Genomic DNA, 24,713 nt, shown 5'->3' with positions numbered 1-24,713 from the left:
ACCCAAAATGTTAATTCTGCTTTCTCTTTACAGATGCTGCCTGAAAATGGAAAAGGGTATGTGGTAGAGCTGATAGTGTTGGATGTGCACAGTACATTGCGAGAAAGGATCTCGGATTGAAAGGACAAAATGTGGAACTTCTTTGGGTGAAGCTAATAAACCATGATTGCAACAAACATTACAAGAAATGGTTTAGAGCATATCAAATAGTAATGGTATTGTGGGGTATTGTACAAGTCCGAAATTTAGAGATGCTTGTAGGAGAAGGAATGCAGTAATCATTGGTGAATATAATTTACATGTAGACGGAATTAATCCTGCAAGCATCATTGTTGAAGGAAGAATTGATAGACCATATTTGACACAGCTTTCAAGATGTGGCATTTTGAGAAGCCAACTAAGCAAAGGCTTTTTTATATTTATCATTCAATGAGAAAAGGCTAATTAGCAATTTTGTTATAAAATACTCTTTAGGAAATAATGACCATTGTATGGTATAATTTTCCATTAAACTTAAAAATAGTTGCAGTTCAATCTGGACAATATGAGGTATGATAAGGAACTTGGCTGTAGTGGATTGGCAAAAACATTACATTGAAGCTCTAAGGCTTTGCAATAGATCTGTAGCTCAGGTTTTGGGAGTTAAGGTTGGTTGTCTCGCCAACTTGGTTTGTTGTTTCACAGACGTTTCATTATCATGCTTGGTAACATCCTCAGTGCAGCCTCTGATGAAGCTTTGGTGTGTTTTCCCTCCTGGTTTTTAAACTCTGGGATCCGTTGCGATGGATTGTCTCACTTCCGGGTTTCCTCCACAGTGGAATGTATATGGGGTCAAGTTCAATGTTGTTTATTAACAGCATGCTCTGTGGAGTGGCATGCTTCCAGGAATTCTCATGCTTGTCTCTGCCCAACCTGTCCCGGGATCTGTGTATGGTAGCAATTGAAGTCGTGGTTCTCCTTGTCCATGTGGATTGAGATGAGTGAGTATTGGTCATGTCTTTTTGTAGCCAGTTGGTGTTCATGTACTCTTGTTGTTAGTTTCCTTCCTGTTTGTCCGACGTAATGTTTCTTGCAGTTTCTGCTGGGGATCTTGAAGATGACATTGGTCCTGTCCTTGGAGGGGAGTGGATGTCAGGAAGGTTGTAGAATACTCCGCACTTGCCTGGATAAATGCAGTTTCAATAACTCAAGAAGTTTGATGCCATCCACAATAACGCAGCCTGTTTGAGTGAAACCAAATCCACAAACATCCATTCCTCACTTCGTGACAGCAGTATCTACAAGACGAACTGCAGAAATTCACCAAAGACCTATCAAAAAATAAGTTGTCTACTTATTTTACTGGGAATTTTCAGGTTTGACCTCCAAAGCAGGATTCATCCCAATAGATGTAGCCCAGCAAAGAATTCAGGCAGCAAGGGACGGAATCTTTTAAAAAAGCACTTTTCTTTTTTACAGCAATAGCTGCTACTTTCTAATAAGTCAGTCAATGGAATTTTTTTAAGAGGTCCCAAATCCTGTTGATACCTACTGAAAGCAGGTAATTGTGTAAGTGGGTGAGAAGTAGGGTGCCTGGTGGTTAAGAGATTAGTCTTTCATGTGCTTGATGGGGTCCATAAGGAGTTTGTCAAAAGGGTATGTTCATGTGTCCAGCAGGAACTGGTCTGTTATCACGGTGGGGTGAATGGGTAGGCATGGGATTGAGGGAGATTTAGAAGTTTGGATTAGAAACTGCCTTTCTGTAAGAAGGCAACGAGAGCCGGTAGATGGAAAATATTCAGCCTGGAGTCCTGTTACTAGTGGTGTTCCTCAAGGATCTGTTTTGGAACCACTGCTATTTGTCATTTTTATAAATGACTTGGACTCAGGCATTGGTGGATGGGTTAGTAAGTTTGCAGATGACACTAAAGTTGGTGGAGTGGTGGGCAGTGTGGAAGAATGTTGCAGGTTGCCGGGAGACTTGGATAAACTGCAGAATTGGACCGAAAGGTGGCAAATGGAATTTAATACGGATAAATGTGAGGTGATTCACTTTGGGAGGAATAATAGGAAGGCAGAATACCGGGTCAATGGAAAGATTCTTGGTAATGCAGATGTGCAGAGGGATCTTGGTGTCCATGTACATAGATCCCTGAAAGTTGCCATCCAGGTTGATAGTGTTGTTAAGAAGGTTTACGGTGTGTTGGTTTTATTGGTAGAGGGATTGAGTTCCGGAGCCGTGATGTCATGCTGCAACTGTACAAAACGCTGGTGCGGCCTCATTTGGAATATTGCATACAGTTCTGGTTGCCCCATTACAGGAAGTATGTGGAAGCATTGGAAAAGGTGCAGAGGAGATTTACCAGGATGTTGCCTAGTCTGGAGCGCAGGCCCTATGAAGAAAGGCTGAGGGACTTGGGTCTATTCTCATTGGAGTGAAGGAGGCTAAGAGGGGATTTAATAGAGACGTACAAGATGATCAGAGGATTAGATAGGGTGGACAGTGAGTGTCTTTTTCTGAGGATGATGACTTCAGCTTGTACAAGGGGGCATAGTTACAAATTGAGGGGAGATAGATTTAAGACAGATGTCAGAGGTCGGTTCTTTACTCAGAGAGTGGTAAGGGCATAGAACGCCCTGCCGGCCAATGTAGTTAACTCAGCCACATTAGGGGCATTTAAACAGTCCTTGGATAAGCATATGGATAATGATGGGATAGTGTAGGGGGAAGGGGCTTAGATTAGGTCACAGGTCGGTGCAACATCGAGGGCCGAAGGGCCTGTTCTGGGCTGTATTGTTCTATATCTTTAGACTGCAACTTCTGAATCTACAAACATTTTCATTGAAAAGGAGGAGGGTAGTAAATACATGGGAACACCACGCGGTATGTTCAATTCAAAGCACTCAGCATCCTGACTTGGAAATGTATTGCTGTTCCTCCAGTGTCATTGGCTCAAAATCCTGGAACATCCTCCCTCAAAGTATTGTGGATGTCCTACAGCGCATGGACTGCAGATTTCAAGATGGCAGCTCACCACCACATTCTCAAGGGCACTGGGGGTAGGCAATAAGTGGTGACCAGCCAGGGACACTTCCACCTCATGAGCAATTTTAAAATAAAATCATGTCATTAATATTCAACCTCCTATCTTACCAAACAAGCCAGACATCGAGAAAACTCTACATGAAGTTTGCTGACTGCTTTGATCAATGTCTATGTTGGATATGAGTTAGCCAAAATAAAGACAGACTTCATGGGTTACATCCACACTCAATCCCTGTAGGGTTCTGGTTTCCAGTCAGTAATTGATTGATTTTTAGGTGGTTCAAATCACCGCCACATCCCTGTTCTGACACTGGACTTATTTCGGAATGTGATATGAAGAAGGTAGTAGACAGCTGTTTCAGAGCAAAAGAATCTATGTATTCCTTAACCACATAAGGGGACTATAATACAAGAAATAAAGGCAAATGTAATAAGCAGTGAAATTGACACAATCTGTTTTACAGAGGACAGTAATTAACTACACTATTAAATCAAATACTGGTTATGCACTATTCAAGCTAAACAGCAGCTTTAATCACAGAAAACTTTAATCAGACTCCCTAGCCTTGGGGTTCCTTTACTGCCACTACCCACCTTCCCCCTCCTGCTAGTTACTTTGGAAAATTTAGGGTCCTGAAAGTTTTGAGCTCACGACTGGGGAAACACATGATTTTGAAGTATAACTATCTGTTCCTGCTTACTGTACCTGGTGCCTCAATGGAGATTTCAGACAGTGTAGGCTTTCAGTCTGGCTTTACTCCGCTGATGCGTTTGGACACCTATTGGATTTTATCAGGTGGCCATTCTTACTTTCTGGTGGTTTACGGGCCGGTTTTCACCTCAGGATGAGTCTGAGGCCTTGTAGTGTTGGTCGGGTTGGTGGTTTTCAGAGGCTGTCCGTTCTTAGGTCTGCTGGTTGTGGTTGGTTGCTGTTGGTTCCTCTCATTCAGAACAGACTTGTATTGGTAGGTTTCTGATTTGCGGACGAGATCACACTTCCAGAGATAGCTCTTGGAAATGGTAGCTTGAGTTAGTTGTTGGAATTTGTCTTCTATGGATCACTGTTTGGAACACCTTGCCGGGGTTCGCTCTCGAGTGGATTGCTGTTTGGGATTACCCTTCTGGAGGTAGCTGTGGGGATGGTTCGGAGGGAGTTAGCAGTTATACTAATTGAGGGCCTCTCAACTGCTCTTGCCATTGTGTTGCTGGAGAAGTCAATTGGCATCCTGGCAGTTAATGCGTATGTGAAAATATATTTTGATTGAAGTTTAATGCCCAATATCTCTATGAATGAATATTAAATTGAAAGTGAATATCCAGTAACTGTATAGGTTCCATAATGTCTTGGCTCAGTAGCCCAAGGTGTAAAAATTAGTTTCAGTTTAGAATATTACATCTGGTTAATTGTTCTCTTAGAGTGGAGGTGTAAATTGGTCTTTTGGATCGAACAATGGTTCCAGGCATCTATCTCTATATCATTTTCTGCTCAATATGGAGTTCAGTAATTTTAGGGTTGGTATTTTCCCATGTCCTAGCCCTAGTCAAGTCAAGGGGGGATAGTTTTTATTCAAGGGGCAGCAATGCAGTAAATCATAGGCAGACTTGGGTACCAGTCCAGGGGCATGGAAAAAGGCAGGCACGGTAGTCAGAATCAAGATGCCTTCTACAAAAGGGGCATGGGGCAGAATTCTGAGGAGTCCATGGCTGATCATACGTCTGCCTGATCTATTATGGGTTGTATCAAAAACAGAAGTTGCTGGAAAAGCTCAGCAGGTCTGGCAGTATCTGTGAAGAAAAGTCAGAGTTAATATTTCGGGTCCTTCCCCTCCTCAGGTGGGAGTAATTGTGTAGATAGGACTTGTACGGAGGCCATGCAAGACAGTGGTGACAGGGCTGGGGTAGAAAACAGCATGTGAGAGAAGGCATTAAAACAATAGTGAGAGTGGTAGGGCATGAGCTTTGGTAGAAGGTTGTATAACAACAGAAGTTGAGTGAGTATGAAATTCAGACAGAGGATGGTGACATTGTCAGTTGTCGAGTCAGTCATCGACGTTCTTCCTACTTTTCTATTCATTCTTTCAATCTACATAAACTGGTTGGCAACATCGAACCACACTGGCATTGTCTGGTATCGAGGCTTTCACTGCTGGCCCTGGAGCAAAAGGAAGCTTTAGCTCTGCACCAACCTGTCCAGCAGGATCTCCAGGTCCCTGCACTCAGAGCAGAATACCGGTTTCTCCCTGTTTTCATGTCTGTGGCGTGGCAAAGGTCAGGAACCATGCTTGGCAACTCCAGACTGACAGTGCTTACTGAGGTGCACCACATGTTTCTAAAGATGCCATGGGTACAAGGGGGTGCTGGTGAATTCCAGAATATTTGGGTCAGTGTTTAATTTTTCCGGGAACAGCATGTGATAAGGAGGGTCTGAAATTGGGCCTACGCATGCCATTGGAGTTTGATAAGATACCGCCAGAAAAAAAATGGTGGAAATCCCTTCAAAATAATTTGACGCACCTTGGACTTAGCAAAAGAAATGATAGATTCAGCGCAGTGATCTTTGGACTGGAAGCAATTGATGTGTGGTACCCCAATACCAATTTTAGATCCATGAAATGGGAGAATTTAATAAGAGTTTAAATTTATAGGGTGGCTTGCCTCACAAGATTATATATCACTGAGGATAATTGGGTGAAAGTTTTATGCCACTCTTATCTCCATTAATCAGAATGCCCAAATTACTGCACTGCTATTTGCAGCATCCGTTCCATGTTAGTATAAATGTCACATTTTTATTTTAAGATTAGCACACAATCTACTTTTACACGCCTGAACCAATCCCTTGAGCCAGATGAAAACAAAATGAAAAGGCATATCACCATTTTATATTCTCAAATCATCAAGGGGACACCAAAATACTTCAGTTAAAACTTTCAAAACTAATTCTTGTCGTTCTGGAAGCAAGTGCAGAATTTAAATTTGTGCATGATATAGTCAGACATCTGTGATGTTTTAACTTGCTTATGATGCTGTTATTTGCGAATATAATTCTGGCCAGAAATCAGCACTCATTTTTGTTTCTTTTTCAACAAGAGCTGCAGAACAAATAGATGAAATGTCAACTGAACATCATGAGCAATAACTTCATTACTCGAGCACCCTTACAATAGTAGACTTGAGTCTCAGTGTATTCATAAAGAATAGGCTATTTTAAACTGGTAACGAAGTGTGGAACTGGAGAACACAGCAGGCCAAGCAGCATCTTGGGAGCATAAAAGCTGACGTTTCAGGCTTAGACCCGTCATCAGAAAAGGGGAAGGGGGAGAGGGTTCTGAAATAAATAGGAAGGGAGGGGGAAGGAGATCAAAAATGGATAGTGGAGACGATAGGTGGAGAGGAGATAGACAAGTTAAAGGGGCGGTGATGGAGCCAGTAGAGGTGAGTGTAGGTGGGGAGGTAGGGAGGGGATAGGTCAGTCTGGAGAAGACGCACAGGTCAAGGGGGCGGGATGCGGTTAGTCGGAAGACAACTGCAGCTCCCAGTCGCGCACCTACGCTCGGTTCTCAATAAACAATGCTCAAACATCAGCTTTTGTGCTCCTAAGATGCTGCTTGGCCTGCTCTGTTCATCCAGCTCCACACTTTGTTATCTCGGATTCTCCAGCATCTGTAGTTCCCATTATCTTTGATACTAATTTAAACAGGTAAGTGCCTTTGTTAAAAGGCCATACTGAAGGGTTTCATCCAAATTTGTTACTGCATTTGCTTCCAAAATTACACAGTTCAATTTCAATTCTAATAGCTAAGAAGTAACTTATCCTTGGTTGGTTCTCAATGGGAATTTTTGAGGCTATCAATGGATAATGGAAGAAATAATTATTTACCACCTATAGCCTTAACCCATCACACCAGAGAATTACAAAATCCCTAGCAACTATGGAAGTGATGCATTTAAATTGCGAAGATCAAATTCCCAAAAAGAGAAACAGTTTGGTGTTTTATCTATTTACCAGCATTGACCACACACTGTACACTCCGAGGAGAACAGAAAGCTGAAGTTAATCATATGCAAGGCTGTATCACACTGCCTAAGGGAAGCATTATCCCTTTCTACCCTCTGAGATGTGTTGTTCTCCTCAAAGTTTGATGCACATTATTGAAACTATACTTTGGGTGAAGTCAAGGGGTGACCATTAGGCCCTGGAGGGTCAGATACAGTATGTTGAACTGCATGTGAAGTGTAATCCTAATGCACAATTAACCACTGCTCCAGATGACTGCTGGCATACATGTTGTTACAAATTTTTTCCAGAATTACATGACAAAGGTTAATGGAAAAAGTGTTCAAAAATATTTAGCTATCCATTCTAATTATAAATGTCTTTGACTGATATCTTACCTTAGTTGCTTACATTTCTTACATGAATTATATTCTTTAATTATTTGTCTGCACAAAGCCTTTATAAAAATTGCAGCTTATGTACATTTGAACTCAAAACAATTTGGCCTTTAGAGGCACAGTTTACTGGAAGAAGTTTTAACTTAGAATAATTTGATTTAATTGCTTAGACGCAAACACTTTTGGTGCAATTTTACAAGGGTTTGAGTGATATAGTTATGGCAAGATTTGTTGCAGAATCAGATGAGAAGCATCTCACTCCATCTTTTTTGTTTTCGACAAACAGTTTGGTGAGTTTCTTAAGAAGCAGAAATATTTTGCCGATTAAAGGCGATCACTGCTTGTTAAATGCTTTTTTAACAGTCCAAATCACAGCCCAATATAGAAACAAGAAACAAGAATAGGCAATACAGCTGTTAAGGCATGCTCTGCCATTCACTAAGTCTATGGCTGATTTGGCTTTAACCTCAACTCTACCTTCCTGCATACCCTCAATAATCTTCCATACCCCTTGGTAGTCAAGAATCTATCTACATCTGCCTTTTAAAAATTCTATATTCATTGCCTTTTAAGTTGGGGAGTTCTAAAGACTGTCAGAAAGAAAACAAAACTTTCCTCATCTCTGTTATAAATAGGAAACCCTTTATATTTAAACTATGGTCCCTAGTTCTAGAATCTCTCATAAGAGGAATCATCCTTTTGACATCCACTCACAGGATCTTTTTTATTTCAAGTAAGCCACCTCTGACTCTTCTAAACTCCAGAGGATAGAACTCTAGCCTGTTGCGCTTTTCCTCCGAAGGCAATCCACACGTTTCACTCATCACAACCTTAATATTTAGCCTTCAATCTTATCAAATGTGTCACATAAATTTGTCATCAAGAAAACATGAATCAGAAATTGCCAACCATCCTATGGACTTTCTGATACACTTGCAGGCTACTTATGAAGAACAGTCTTGCATTTTAGAGTACCCTAGCAACTAACATTTAAAAGCTGACACTTGATATACAAGGACAGATGCTGAACTGAAGATTGGGCCAGGCTGCATCTCAGGGATGCCAGCTTGCCCTCCTATCACATGCTGACTTAGTGCCTTTCTCTATGTGCTTTCCTGTTTTGCCCTCCTATAGCATGTCTTCTAACACATTGGTGAATCAGCCAGAATGAACCATATATGGACTATTGTGTGCAGTTCTGGAATCCACACTATAGGAGGGATGTGATTGCACTGAAGAGGGTGCAGAGCAGATATACCAGGATGTTGCTTGGGCTGAAGAGTTTCTGATGGGAAAAGAGATTGGGCAGACTGGAATTGCTTTCCTTCGAGCAGAGGATATTGAGAGGAGAGATCATTGAGATGCATTAATTTATGAGAGGCATGTGTAGGGATCTTTCCCCTCGATGGAGGGATTGATGATGGGAGTATAGGTATGAAAGTGCTGCACACCAAAGGGTGCTCATCCTACACAACACTTTCACCAAGCCGCTGAACTCACTGAGGCTGAAGCTGGATGAATGGCGGAGACATAAATAAGAGCCCTGCTCATTCTGAAGAAGAGTCATACCAGATTCGAAGACTCATACCAGATTCTGTTTCTCTCTCCACGGATGCTGCCAGGCCTGGTGACTTTCACCAGAATCGTTTGAGATTGCTATTGGGCTACTTGCTATTGGGATGCAATGTGTCTTACTATCTGTCAGAGTGTGTGCAATGCACATCTGCCAGGTATGTGACTAGTCATTCTGAGATCCAAGAAATTCATTTACTTCCTCAGTTTCCAATCTAGGCTATTTCCACTCAGGTTCTGAACTCTGCCGTGGTGGCATGCTGATCACCGTGGCGTCTTCCCTGCGTAAGTGAAGTTAGATGCAGGAGGACCAACGTTGGCAGTAAAACCAGGAACAGGCCACTGCAGAGGATGAAGAGCACTCATCTTAAGGATAGACGATGGCCTAGTGGCACCAATGCTGGACTGTTTCCAGTAACCCTAGATCATGGAGACCCAGGCTCGAATCTTCCCATGTCACATGGTAGAACTTGAATTTTTTTAAAAATCTGGAAGTAAGATGACCATGAATCCATTGTTGATTGTCAGGAAAACCCCACCTGGTTCACTTATGTCCTTTAGGGAAGAAAACTGCCACCTTTTGCCTACATGTAACTCTAGACCCATTGCAATGTAGTTGATTCTTAACTACTCTTTGAGCAATTTGGGATGGCCAATAAATGTTGTCCTAGCTGGCAATGTCCTCATTCCATGAATGAATAAATAATAAAGCTCAGGGAGACATTGCAACCAAAGGGCCCTGCAGTTGTGCAAGCGGCCCAGAATCATGGAGATTTACAGCACAGAGAAAGGCACTACAGCCCATAGTGTCAGTGCTGATCAAAAAACAACCATCTAACTATTTTAAGCCCATTTTCCAGCACTTGGTTCATAGCCTTGTATGCCTTGGCATTGCAGTTGCCTATATCTAAATACTTTTTCAATGTTATGAGGGTTTCTGCCTCTACCACACTTATAGGCAATGTGTTCCATGGGCCCATCGCCCTTTGGGTGAAACGTGTTTTTTTTACTCACATTTCTAAATTTACTGTCATCTACCTTTATTCTACACCCCCATTGATCCCTCCATCAAGGGGAAAGGTTTCTTTCTCTCTGTGCCCCTCATAATTTGATACATCTCAGTCATGTCCTCTCTCAATCTCGTTTGATCTAAGGAAAACAACCCAAGTCTGTTCGATCTCTCTTCATAACTATAACAGTCCAACCCAGACAATACCCTGATCAATCTCCTCTGCACTGTCTCCATTGCACTCTTAGCCTTCCTGTAATGTGTATAAATTTTGCCATTCCACCATAACCTTAACAAAAGCAGCAGGATAATGAGTGATGCCATCTGTGGAAGATCGCACTGTTAATTTTGTGGTACTGTGATGAGGTCAGAGCTGCTGCCCAGGGAATAGGATTCCAGAACATAACTGGATTCAATGTCCCATTTACAGATGACTAGGTAATTGAGAAAGATGTCGTATCCCAGCATGATTCAGCAACATAAGATGGTAGCAGTAATCTGAGAGCAAATGACTTTTTTGTTCAAGCCGAGCTTAGCTATGAAGCATTCAGTAAACTGTAGTGAAGCGAGGACTCTCTGCTAATGTCATTCTTCCTCATCCTTTGGTCCATGGTAAACACAGAGTCAGAATCTATTGATGAAGAACAGAAGTGAATTATGCATATAAATGAATCACAAATCCCTGAAATTGAATTTTGCCGAAAATAGTACAAAAAAAGTAGTTAAAATTCTCGGGAAGAAATATTCTAATACCTATTTTCCTCCAGCTTCTCAGAAACTAATATTATTTGAATAAGTAAGGCACTGTTGTAAATGTATAAATCACTGGAGGAAAACATAAAGAGCCATGGATGATGGAGAACAATATTACTTTAAAAATAATAAATAAGGTGAGAGATGATGCCAAGAGTAGTAATTAATGTCCCGGTGTCTTAGACACAACCATTTTCAGCTGCTTCTGGTGAACATTTCTTCCATTATTAGGTCAGAACAGGGATGTTCTCTGACAATTGTACAATGATTAGCACCATTCATGATTCCTCAGATAATGAAGCAGTATATGCCCAAATGCAGCAAAACCTGGACAATATTCAGGTTTGGGTTGACATGTGACAAGTATCATTTGCAGCACACAAATGAAAGACAATGACCATCTCCAACAAGAGAGGTTCTAGCCATCACCCGTTGGCATTTGATAGCATTCTCAATGCTGAATCCCCAACAGTCAACACTCTAGCTATTACTATTAGTCAGCACAAGACATAATTACATGGTAAAGAATAAATAGGGGCCTCTATGTTCACAATAAAATTCAAGGAATCTCCAGGCATGCCTGTACACCTTAAAGGTTGAAGTCAGCAGAATTTCAAGAATGGTCTTGGGGATTATAAAGGGTTAAGTAGTTACAAGTTAAAAAGAGGATTATAGAATAAAGCAACAGGTGTTCAACCAAATAGGGTCAACGCTATCAGACTAGGATAAGATAAGAGGCTTTGTTAAATGAAAGAATATACATACTAGAACTGAAAACTTTTATTTATTTTATGTTTATGTGGTGACAAGATTGGACCTTTGACAACAGAATGTGTAACCTTCACTGAAGGAGTGTAAAAATGATGAATTTATTGTATTTAGTAGAGTTTTATTCTTGGTAGTCTCCCTAATACAGTTGAATAAGAAATTAGAAACACAAGACTCTTACAGTTTACTGTTACAAGTTACGACAAAACCTGAACTGATCTGGACTTGCTTAATAAATATTATGGCTAAAAGCCTAAATCAAAGGCTACGAATCCTATAGCAGGTATTTACCTCCCGACTCCCCAAAGGCTGTTCAAGGCACAAGGCACATTTACAAGACACAAATGAGGAGAGTGATGGAATATTCCCCACTTGCCTGGAGTAGTGCATCTCCAACAACACCTTAGAAGTTTGACATTGCCCAGAATAAAGCAGCCTGCTTGATTGGCATCTCATCCACATGTGTCCAATCCCCCCACTAACATGTACAGATAATACCATCTACAAGATACCCTGCAGAAATTCAAAGCTCCTCGGATAGCAAGTTCTAAACCCACAAGCACAACTATCAAAAAGGGCACATGCAGCAAATACATAGGAACATCACCACTTGCAAGTTACCCTCCAAGCCACTCATGGTCCTGAGTTGGGAATATTGGGTTTTTTTTAGTGGCGTTGAGTCAAATCCATGAGCTCCCTCCCTCGTAGCATTATGGGTCAACCTTCAGCAGAAAGACTGCAGCAGTTCAAGAAGGAAGCTCACCCTCACCTTCTCAAGGGCATCTAGTGATGCACAATAAATGCAGGCCCAGCCAGCGATGCCTACATACCTGGAATGAATTTGAAAATGTGTGAAATACAGGTAGAAGAAAGAATTAGGAAATGTAAGAGTTTTGCTATTTTGAACCCCAGGTAAAAAAAAACATCTGTTACAGCAGATTTTATTGTAACTTTGACACAAAGAACATAAAAGGGAATGTTAGCAAGTTAAAATAAGAAAACTCTCACAGAGAAATAACACATAATGGCATCGATTGGGACAGAGACTGGTAATTGTTCATCAGGTGACAAGATTTTTCTTGGACTCTAGACATCAACATGAGAAAACGGAACAAAGCGTTCATCCCCTTCCTTTAGATCAAAAGCAGAGCAGACACTTACTGAAATAAGTCAAAGTTAGCAAGCTGCAGGGATACGAGGGTCTGGATTTAATAAAGGTGAAATGGGTCCAGACTGGTGCTTTTAGGGAAACCCTGAGAAATTAAATGTCACTCTGATGCTTGAGCAGCAGACTATAGCTAGATCCCTCAGGTAACAACCGGAAGAGTGTAAGTCCCATGTGCTAAGAACCACTCATGGAGAATAGCGGATCACTCTGTTGGCAACTCCACTGGGAAGAGTTTACCGCTGCCAGGATTACACCTATCCAAGACTCACCACTACTGAATCCCAGGCCACAGGCGTGCTTTCGGTAAAACATGCTGAGGAGTCACTTTGAGGGAGATGGAGGTGTTTGCAAGCAAGAGAACAGGGGTGGGCTCCAAATGTGACACCCACCAACTCCCTTCCTGCTGCTGAGTCTTTCGGACACTGAATGCCTTGCCAAAGGACACTTCCTCTCCCCCTGTAGGCTCTGACAGTCAGCAAAGAATCCCAAAAGTTTGTTAGTTGTGCTCCTTGAATGGGGAGCACCCATTACTATAGCATTAGTACCAGCAGTTGTATGAGGAAACCCTTTACTGGGCATGAATTATCCACTTAGAGGCTTTTATTGGTGATGCTATGGGAAAGCTATCCATAGGCTTAGCTGCCATGAATTTACTTGAGGTGGTGGTGTAAGGCTCTGAAATCCCCGCCTGTACCATCCCAACTGATTAAATATCCCAGCCATCAAACTCAGCGTTGGCAAGCATCTGCAATTCTTTAAAATAGTAACACTTAAAAAAAAATAGAGATGTTCAAAATTATGGGTTTCTTCAGGTAGTCAGGGAAAAATTACTTGTATTGGTCAGCACATGTGGTAATTGTTGTATATGTACCTTGGGGCCTTTAAGAGAGTTGACCTCTAAGGACTCCATTCAATGTGTGTTGGCAGTGGTGTGATTTTGCTAAACAAGTTAATCTGCTGTGAGTCTACATCTTGTGCAAAAATATATCAATCAGTTGCTGTAATGTCTATTTTTTGAACATATAATATGTTTTACTGAAACAGAGATAATTGATCCTAATCAGTGATAGATTATGAGAACATTATTATTAATATGGCCAGTAACCAGAACCTATAATGTAAATTTAAGGTTATTAAAAAGCCATAGAATCATACAGCACAGAAACAGACCCTTTGGTTCAACTTGTCCACGCCGACCAGATATCCTGAACTGATCTAGTCCCATTTACTAGCATTTAGTCCTTACCCCTCCAAACCCTTCCTATTCATGTACCTATCCAGACGCTTTTTAAATGTTGTAATTGTACCCACCTCCACCACTTCCTCAGACAACTTGGTCACTTCACACAACATCCTATGCATGAAAGTATTGCCCCTCAGTCCCTTTTAAACATTTTCCTCTCACTTTAAACCCATGTCCTCTCGTTTCGGACTCCCCTAACCCGGGAAAAAAGACCTTGCCTATTCACCGCATCCATGCCCGCATGATTTTATAAACCTCTGTAAGATAACCCCTCAGCCTCTGATTCTCCAGAGGAAAAAATACCCAGCCTATTCAGCCTCTCTTTATAGCCCAACACGTGGAACATCCTTGTAAATATTTTTTGAACATTTCAAGTTTAATAACATCTATCCTATAGCAGGCAGATGAGAATTGAATGCGATATTCTAAAAGTTGCGTCATCAACATCCTGCAGTCGAACTCCTGTACTGACCAATGACGGCAAGCTCACTGAATGCCTTCTTCACCATCCTGTCTCCCTGTGACTCCACTTTCAAGGAACTATGCACCTGCACTCCAGGTCTATTTATTCAGCAACACTTTCCAGGCCCCAAAAATTAATGGCATAAGTCCTACCCTGGTTTGCCTTACCAAAATGCAATACCTTATATTTATCGAAATTAGACACCATCCACCACTCCTCAGCCTATCTGATTAAGGATTCATTGTATTCTACAGTAACTTTCTTCAATGTCCTTTACTCCACCAAGTTTGATGTCAACTGTAAATTTACTAATCATACCTTTTATATTCACATTCAAATCGTTTATGTAAGTGACAAAAGGTTATTACTTAAATAGCAAAAAGTGAGGCTTGATTTTTTTTCTTTACACAGAGGACTTAGAATGCCCAAATAACAGCAGGCTCCATAACAACAAGGAAAAAAGAATGCAAATAAATTTTTCAAAATTCACAAATGTGAGGAAAGTGATGGAACTGCACAATGTGAATTATTCTTTTCGAGCGCAGGTTCAATGGACGAAGCGTTTTTTTGTGGGTTGTAAAATTCTATGATTCAAGATCTTACCCTCGTAATGAGACTAGAACTTTAGATTTCAATGTAGTTGAACTTTGTAGAATGTTGAGTCCAAAAGAAGCTTACAAGGAATAGCTTTAGCCTATGAGCTGATATTAGTTGCTAAGGAACAACCCACAGGGTGCTTTCATTGTGCATTGAAAAGCTTATGTGTAGCAAATCTGAGGATAGATTTCCAAAAACTCCAAGCCCTTCAAACTTTCACTGGAGTAAGTTAAGAAAGGGGTACAGTAAATTTAAGAGTTAAAATTTGCATTGAATAATTGGTTTTGAAGATTACCTGAATTATTTATCATTTAAAAAACTAATCAATTTATAATTAGCAGAATTGTTGTGTAAACTCAGCAGATCTGGCACCATCTGTGGAGAGAGAAGCAAAGTTTCTGCGATTCAGATCTCCAACATGCTCAGTAATTTATTTTATTTTGTTTCAACTTGTCATGAGTGTTGGTCCGATCAGAACTAGAAAATTTAGAGCCGTCAGTGAGAGTGAGTGCTGAAGAGCTGAACTTTCCAACACTGAGTTTCATACAGAAATTGGCTATCAAACAAAAGTCAAAAACTTCTAGTGGTACAGAGTGTTGAAAGTTAGCAATATTTGTGCAGAGGGATAAGGTAGACTTAATTTTGTTCTGGAAAATGTTGACACCTTGTTGTAAGTTATAAAGAGAGAGCAGGGGAATTTTGTCAATTGATGTAATAATACATGTAACTTGATAAGGGTGAACAACGTGGAAGCAATACTGGACTGAAAGTTGAGTAGAAAGTAGAACAAGTAACTTGGAATAGCAGGATTTGGATAGATGTGAAATTTGAGGTACAATTAAGTCAAACATACAGGTGATTGGAAATGAAATGGAATACAAGGATAGGATCTTGTCTAGATGAATTCACACCATTATGAACTCACAAACTGAGAATAAAAGACCCAGGCTGCCTAACCACTGTGAATCCCATGGCATAAGTGCATTTTGAACAAAAAAGATTTGTCTGGTACAAATATAGTCAAAGAACCAATTAATTTCAGAACGTAGTTTATACTTGAACCTCAGGAGTTACACAATCAACATGTATAAGATATAGATTTTGGCTCAATATCAGAATTGTTATTTTATTGAACTCACAAGATTCTTGGTCCAAAACAAATTCTCCTGAAACTTGCCTGGAATTTGCTCAAACCACAAAACAAAGCTCTTTTCAAGTTTGACTGAAACTTCCACAATTTTCATGGCTCAAATCCCTTTGCAATGTGACTGAAATTTAAGCATTTCCTAATTACAAACTGCTCTGCAATTGGACTGACGCCTACAATCACTCCTTTATATTCAATAGCATTACCATCACTGATAAAAGTGAAGTACCATCTTTAACACACATGTGCCAGGCAATGACCATCTCCAATAAGAAAAAATCTTGCCATCGCTCCTTGACATTCAGTGATGTTTCTTTCACTATCATCATCCTGACACGTACCATTGACCCGAAACTAAACTGAACCAGCCACTTAAATGCTGTGGATGCAGGAAGAGGTCGGAGGCTATGAATGCTGCAACATTTCCCTCAGAACCTGTTCACCATCTACAAGACACAATTTTGATGGAATATTATCTACTTTCTTGGATAAGTGCATTCCACCAACACGCAAAATGCTCAACACCACCCATGACAAAGTGACCTACTTGATTGTCACTCTATCTACCATCTTCATCATTTATTCCCATCATCACTGCTGCATTGCGTCAGCAGTGAGCACCACCCTCACGATGTGCTGTAGCAACTCAGCAAGACTTCTCTGACAGCATCTTTCAAACTCATGACCTCTATCCGTTAGAGATCAAGGGCAACAAATTCATGGAGGTACAACAAACCAAAATTTCCCCTGCAAGCCACACACCATTCTGACTTGGAACCATATCGCCATTCCTCCGTTGTCACTATATCAAAATCCCGGAATTCCTTTCCTAATGACATAATGGCTGTCCCAGAGTCTGAGGATTGCAATAATTCAAGAAAATCACTCACCATACTCGCCCTCTGTTTGTAAGTTTTGTGAAACCACTATTGGAGTGATTTCATTGAAAAGAACATTGTCTCCTTCTCCCTCTCGGATACACTTCTCCTGATCTTTTGTCAAAGTTCAGAAAAATGTTTGAAAAGAACTTAAGTCTTACTTGCTCTTTGCATGTTTAATATATGACCTACCCTGTCATCGCATCTATTCCAAATATTGAATTTCTGCCAAGAAATTTCAACATAACAGTATTCAAATCTCTAAAGTGATGAGTCAAATTCAATAATATTTTTACGTGGTTTGCACTCAATTTTTGGTAAATAGTATTCACCTTGAAAGAACAGCACAAGACATTTAGTGGAAAAATCATACTGAATGCAATTCTATAGTATTACAAATGACAGAATTGGGCATGGTTTTAAGGTTAATCTCGGACTAATATTCCTGTTTAGTGAGGTTGCACTTTGATTGCACTCCTTCTGGATGTGCTGCAACATTGTCACTGTTAAAAATATGATCCCTTTTTGCTTTGCCCCATTCTTATGCTGATGCATAACAGGGTATATCTAGTTTTTTTTGTGTTTTGGTTAATAGTGACTGATCCCGTCTTTTCCACTTTATATTTCCATCGACTTCAGCTTATCCTGAATCTCAATTTTTTAAACTTATATAAAAATGGCTCAGTAGAATATTTGATTTCTAAAAAAGACAGTGCAACTTTCAGGGTAGGATTGACTATATATTAAATTATGTCTTAAGAACTTACAATCATTCATTTTGCTTATTGCACAATTAAATAAAATGAGATTTGTGACATAACATAATTACTGCCTCTTCATAATTAAAAACTAAATTAATCTTTCATTATTTTCTCTCTAGGAGAGATCTAATCAATTTGTAGCATACAACAATAATCATCATAAGTATCTGATCTCTGAGCATCAATGATTGAACTCTCTTTATCTAGTTTTTATAGCACCAGCTAACACATGTAAATTGAAATATATTCCTTAATATACTTTAAGGAATATCTTGAACCGATGATAGTGTTTCATAGTGTACTTAAATTAGCCCACAAAATGTAAGAAATAGCGTGCAGACTTGTTTCTTAATTCAAACATAGGAAACATTGATAATGATGCATCAGGAATATTGCACAGTGAAATTTAACTATCCAAAAATGGTGTGCAGAAGAACTTAAATGCCAAAAATGGAGCAATAGGGAAGGTGAGAACAGCACGGTGGTTCTGTGATCAGCACTACTGCCTCACAGCACTAGGGACCTGGGTTCAATTCCACCCTCGGATGACTGTCTGAGTGGAGTTTGAACATTCTCCTTGTGTCTGTGTGGGTTTTCTCCAGGTGTTCTGGTTTCATCCCACAGTCCAAAAGCTAGGTGGTTTGGCCATACTAAATTGCCCGTAGTGTTCAAGGACGTGTAGGTTAGGCGGGTTATAGGGGGATATGTTTGGGTGGGATGCTCTGAGGGTCAGTGTGGAGTTGTTGTGTTGAAGGGCCTGATTCCAAGCTGTAGCTCTGAACATCAGTACAATTTGCTTATTACAATTATTTCTGCAGTCAGACATTGTCAATTACATTGTGCCTTGACTGTGGATATTAGTGGGGCATAGTACTTAAAGTTAGTTTACAAGCGAAGGTGCACTCAGGCCCCTGGAGATGCTAAGATAATTGGCAATGGTGTCATGTAACAAAGAAAAATGGCTGTCCTTCATGGACAGCTCTGCCAACATATTCAAACGTTACACTTCAGTCTTGGCAGAGGAGGTGCAAAGGAGGAGAGATGTTCTGCAAGAAAGGGATGTACATAGGAAGCCCTCCAGATTCATGAAGCAAAGGCTGTCATGGCAGGTACCCACAGAGATCACAGAAGGAAAATCTAGAGATCGCACAAGAGCAGTCCAGATCAATGAATAACACATCCTTTCAATCATCAGCATCTAATACTGGTCTCATATTCATTTATGTCCCTCCACCTGTACATACGTAATAGCATTGTAAGCCTGACACCCCAGTTAGATAATGACACACGCACAATCAAAATCTGAAGGCACCAGGACAGATCCTGACCTTACATCTGAGGTTAGGTCAGGTGTATAATCAGCACTTGCTGAAACACCAGGCACAAGTGCAATATACTTCGGAAAAGTCAAAGGGGGTATGGCGAGCAGGGGATAACATATAGCACAGAGACCAGTTGATTGGGGTGAAATCCTGAGTGCCTTCAACTATACAAAGTTTAGAAGAAAACTTAAGTGTTGAAGCATCATCTTATTCCATTGTAATGCCAAGGCAGAGAAGGTAATGGGCCAACTGGTGGAAAATGAGATAAGAATACTTAGGTAGTATTTTTGACATTTTTTCTGCTGTAATGCTCTATGATTCTATGCCTTGACTGCTTCATGTAGAAATATTGTCAGAAATAATGAAACAACACTCAAAGCCCAAAATAAACATAAATGACTTTCCTCCGTTTAATCAGAATATCAGCTATCAGTGAGGGGGAGAAAATGACCTAGTGGTATTATCGCTGGACTGTTAATCCAGAAACCTAGGTAATGTTCTGGGGACTTGGATTTGAATCCCACCATGCTAGATGGTGGTATTTGAATTTAATAAATATCTGAAGTTGAGAGTTTAGTCGTGACCATGAATCCATTGCTGATTGTCAGGGGGAAAGAAAACATCTGATTCACTGATGTCCTTTAGGGAAGGAAACTGCCATCCTTTACTGGTCTGGCCTACATATGACTCCAGACCCACATCAATGTGGTTGACTCTTAACTGCCCTCTGGGAAGTTAGGGATAAGCAATAAATGCTGGGCCTGGCCATTGAAACCCTCATCCCCTGAATGAATAACAAAGAAAAAAAATACAATACACCCATGAGCAATCCACTCAGTAGACACAAATAAATCATGAGAGGGGTTATACATAAAATTTCCCAGTCAATGGTCACTGCCTATTGATTAAAACTTCAGAAACTGACTAAAATGCTTGGTCGTAGCATGAAATTATTTCTTATTTATAACTCCCTTATCAAGGTTGAAGTGATGTTCTATTGTCAGTATCATACTGCCCTGTCAACAAAGTACAACTGGGCAATTAGGCATCCAATTCTTTGTTGAAACTGGGATATTTGAGATTGCCCAGATATTGTGCAGCTGTATTAGATTTCTTTGAGAATCACTTTTGCATGCAGCAGATATCTTGATCGTTATTAACAAATTCAGCAACAAACTCTTTACCAGGTCAAATAAACCCCTGATAAGTAAGGAATCATAATTTCTCAGAATGCCAACTTCTATAAACATTTTCTTGGTGATTTTTTGTTTGAAAGCTTTCCTTGGTACAAAAAAAGAAAAAAAAACACATATAGGTGAATCTCTTTGCATTTCTAAAGAAGATCAGCCCTGAAATTTTTAATTAATGTCAACTTGTATCATTTTCTTTCAGTTACCAAATAAGATACAGCACTCTATTTTTCTAAAGCTCTGTAGATGATCTTTGCAACTGCCAGGTAACATTGTTCGACAGTTTCACATCTAGAAGGCAGGAGTTTGGATTTGGGATATGTTCCGACATCACCCTCCCTCCTCATGATTATTTGTGCTTGGCCATGCTAATATCATGTTTGGGAGTCAGTAATGGGATGGAGTTACAACTGCTATCCCCGGCAGGAGGCCTGAAGTGAAGTTTGAGGGAGATCAATGCAATCAGATAGATTTCTATTCTTTGAGATATTGGATTAGTTCTGGAAATACGTGGTGTGGACTTCCTTCAACATCCGTCATCCAATAACCACTTCATTCCACAAGGATCCATTTTTCCATCACATCTCTATATTTCCCATGCACCACCCCACCCGCTTAACTCTATATCCCTGGAGTCTCATATCCCTCACCCCTATTTTCTTTCACTCCCATTTCTTTCATGCTCCCTCATCACTCACTCCCCTACAAACTCTCCTAAGCTTACTGTATGAACGGAACATTCACTGTGTGTTCTATGATTGATGTGGCCTTCTGCCTGTATTGTGCCATAGATTTTGAGTCTCAGCTTATTAAAGGATATTAGTGAACAAGAAGTGGTTTTACTGCGATCAATGATCACTACATAAGGCTAGCTTTCAACTGTGTTTTTTTTCTTTCAGCAATTGAGTTCAAAGTCCATCAGCTGTGAGAATGTTATTTGAATCCATTTCCCCAGGACATCAAATAAATTATGTGATCAAACTTCGAATAAGATTTTCTGTTACTGCAAATCATGAATTGTTGCAAACACCTCCAGCTCCATTTTGGAAGGATGAAGACACACAAATGTTTATGGCTATGGTTGCCTTTACCAGTGGTGATATAGGCCTTGCTGTGTTCTGAGGTTCGATTTGTAGCTGCAACATTTAGCAGATTACAGTGATGACCTCTTTTGTCAAGATCATGCATGAACAAAACCGAAAGGAAATTGTTTTAGGAAACATTTAAGGCCATCTGTCAACTACTCAATGCCTCATCAGACAATCATAGAATCATCAAAAGAAGTAGCATAAAAAAATTCAGCCAATTGAGTCGGCATCTACCGTCTGCAAGAACAATTATGCAAGTCCTGTTGCACCGCTCTTTCTCTATAATGTATTCCGCTTCAGGTGCTTATTCAAGATTCTTTCGAAAGCCACAATTGAGATTGCCTCCATGACACTCTCAGGCAATATATTCAAGATTTTAAATGCTACATTAAGCAGTAAATGCATAAAAGGGTTTATTGACACAGAAACATAAAAAATAGCAGCAGGAAAAGGCCAATCAGCCATTCAATATGATCATTGTGACATACTTTATAAGATAAACTGTGTCTATCAGGAAAAGAACAACTACACTTGGGAAGTATTAACCAGTCATAGGATGTGTTGAATCGCTGTTCTGGAGCTAAATCCACATAGTAAGCAGTAATGTGTCTTGCTCTTAAGTATGTTGATGTTTCACAAGAGACACCCCCCTACTCCTCCATACCTGAGATGTAATGTTACAAGCTATTAAATATGGTGTAATAAAGCTGTACTGTTTATAAAATTGAGATCTACTTTTCAAGGATTCAAGTGAGCATCCTTCTTCACATGGTATCAGTGACGAAGAATAATTTGAAAAAAATGGATTGATGGTTTTCAGCCAAGCCTTATAGTGACCTGAACACCATAGCCAATGACAGAAATTGTGGCAGAAATGGGTGTGAAGACCAATGAGGCCAATCTTGACATCAGGAGCAAATTTAGGCTGAAAGGAGGGGTGAACTCGCAAGGTAGTGCCAAATTGCCAGTCAAGTGGAATATAGCTTGTTAATGCTTTATTAATGCCACAACTCACCTCATGTTCAGTTCTCTCTCCTACAAATGTGCTGAATGAGCTGAATATTGAGAATTGTCAATATGGAGGTCAGAGCAGGTATGTGGTGGCGATGGTTGATAATGATCTTTGAAAATAATCTGGAATTAAGAAGTCAGCCTAATATGACCATGTAACAATTGTCATAACCCATCTGGTTCACAAATGTCCTTTCAAGGAGGAAATCTGCCATCCTACTTGCTTTGTCCTTCATGGCTCCATACTCATGAAATTCTTTTTGTAATGATATGGAGATGCAATCGATACAAGGACAATTAGGGATGGATAAAAATACTGACATTGCTAAGGATGTCCACATCCCATGTGAGAAGAAACAGAGCTCAATAACTAGGCCTTAACAGTGAAAGTGTGACCCAAATTATTCCACGGCAGTTGGATTAGATTCAGAATTGAAGGATGCTACCTGCTTTTGTTTAAGTATCTATTTGAAGTGCCTTCACATCACTATCAAGTAAACAGCAATTTCATGTTCTGCAGAATATTTACTGATCTAATTTAGGATTTCTGCTCTCTCTATTCCATCAGATTGATAGTTTGTACTGATTAATCTGTCAGCTCTTAGTACAAGGACACTGAGCATCTTTTATGGCCAGTAGGATTTCAGTGTGAATTGATTATGCTGAGTTCACAGTCTTGACCCTCATAAAGTCATCCTCCAACAATTTCAAACATGTTTGGAGTATTTATATATGGCATGGAAAGCAAATTACAAACTGATGGGAGTAGGCTGTTGATTATAGCAATTTTAAACTATGTAGAGAATGATCGGCTCATCAACCCATAGGCATCAGTGGAATAAACACTATAGATTCCTTGAACAAAAACAAAGTTGCTGGAAAAGCTCAGCAGGTCTGGCAGTAGAGAGCTGAGGATGTTTCATTTCATCTCTGGTTGCAATGCCCCAGTTGTTGTCCCATTTAAAGATTATCTATATCAGGTCAATACAGAGGACACTCTGTCTTATAAAAATAGCGAGAAAATATTAAATACCTGGTCCGTATCTCAAAGAAAAGGGGCTTCAGTGCCATGGTGTTTGTTTGGCCCAAACCTTAAACTGATCAGAAGTGGTTGTAAAGCATCTTACAGCATTGCTTTGAAGAACACCTGGGCAGATTTTCGCATGTCTTGGCCAATCATTGACCCTCACTCAATTTATCACAAAAGGGGTCTTGTCATTACCACATAGATTTGAGAGAACTTGTTGTATGAAGATGGACAGTTAAATTTCCTATATTAATAGTGACTTAATTTCAAAATTACACCATTGACTGCAATTTTTTTTAATTTTTCACGTCGCAGTATGAGTGGCAGTGAAGAGTAAAGTCTTGAATAAAGCAGACAACAAAATTAAAAGTGATTTCACAGCCTCCATTAAATAAAAAAACACACAATATTTCTCATTCCACTGTTGTTGCCTGACCTACTGAGTGTTGCTTGCATTTTTATTAGATTTCCACTCTCTGCAGTGTTTTCTCTTTTTCATTTTAGCACCACTACTGTGCTGTTTTTAATGCGGCTGAAAATGACTCATAGAAGTCAATAACGTATAAGCAATCTGAGAAAGTAATTTTCAATCCAGTGAATATACAAGACAAGGCAGAATAAGAAGTCACCACTGCTTCTGTACAAAGAACTAAGAAAAAAAGCCTCAGTTTAGAGAATGATAGCAGATGAATGGATCATAACTTCTAGTCATTATAAATAATCATATCACACACATAGATGCTGAAAATGAGTCGACAGGTGCATTAATCAAGGGATTTTGATTAGAATACATTTATTATAAGTGACAATCTTTCAGTCACTCATTATCTTCCTTTCAATAGATACTGACCATTTCACCAAACTCTACTTGTGCTGAATGTCAATATATTTTAATTTGTTAACTATTAGTTCTCAATTTTGTGTAAGAAAATGAAATTCTAAAGGATATGGTTATCGTTGGAGGGAAGAATATTTCCAGTCCAAAAAAAGTTCATTTCTGAAATATGCAATAAATAATTCCCACCTTGTAGGAAATATTGTAGCTTTTACGAATTACTTTTACTCTTACATTGGTTACATGTCAACAGTAAGCTGGGAAATGGCATTGAGAGCCATAGAGTCATACAGCATGGAAACAGACCTTTCAGTCCAACTCATCCATGATGACCAAGTTTCCTAAACTAAATTAGTGCTTTCTGTCTATGTTTGACCCATATCCCTCCAAACGTTTCCTATTTATATACCTGTCCAAATGTCTTTTCAATGTTGGAACTGTATCTGCATCTACCGCTTCCT

This window comes from Stegostoma tigrinum, chromosome 5 (genome assembly GCF_030684315.1).
Source record: "Stegostoma tigrinum isolate sSteTig4 chromosome 5, sSteTig4.hap1, whole genome shotgun sequence".
Taxonomy (NCBI): Eukaryota; Metazoa; Chordata; class Chondrichthyes; order Orectolobiformes; family Stegostomatidae; genus Stegostoma; species Stegostoma tigrinum.
This window is presented reverse-complemented; position numbering follows the sequence as displayed.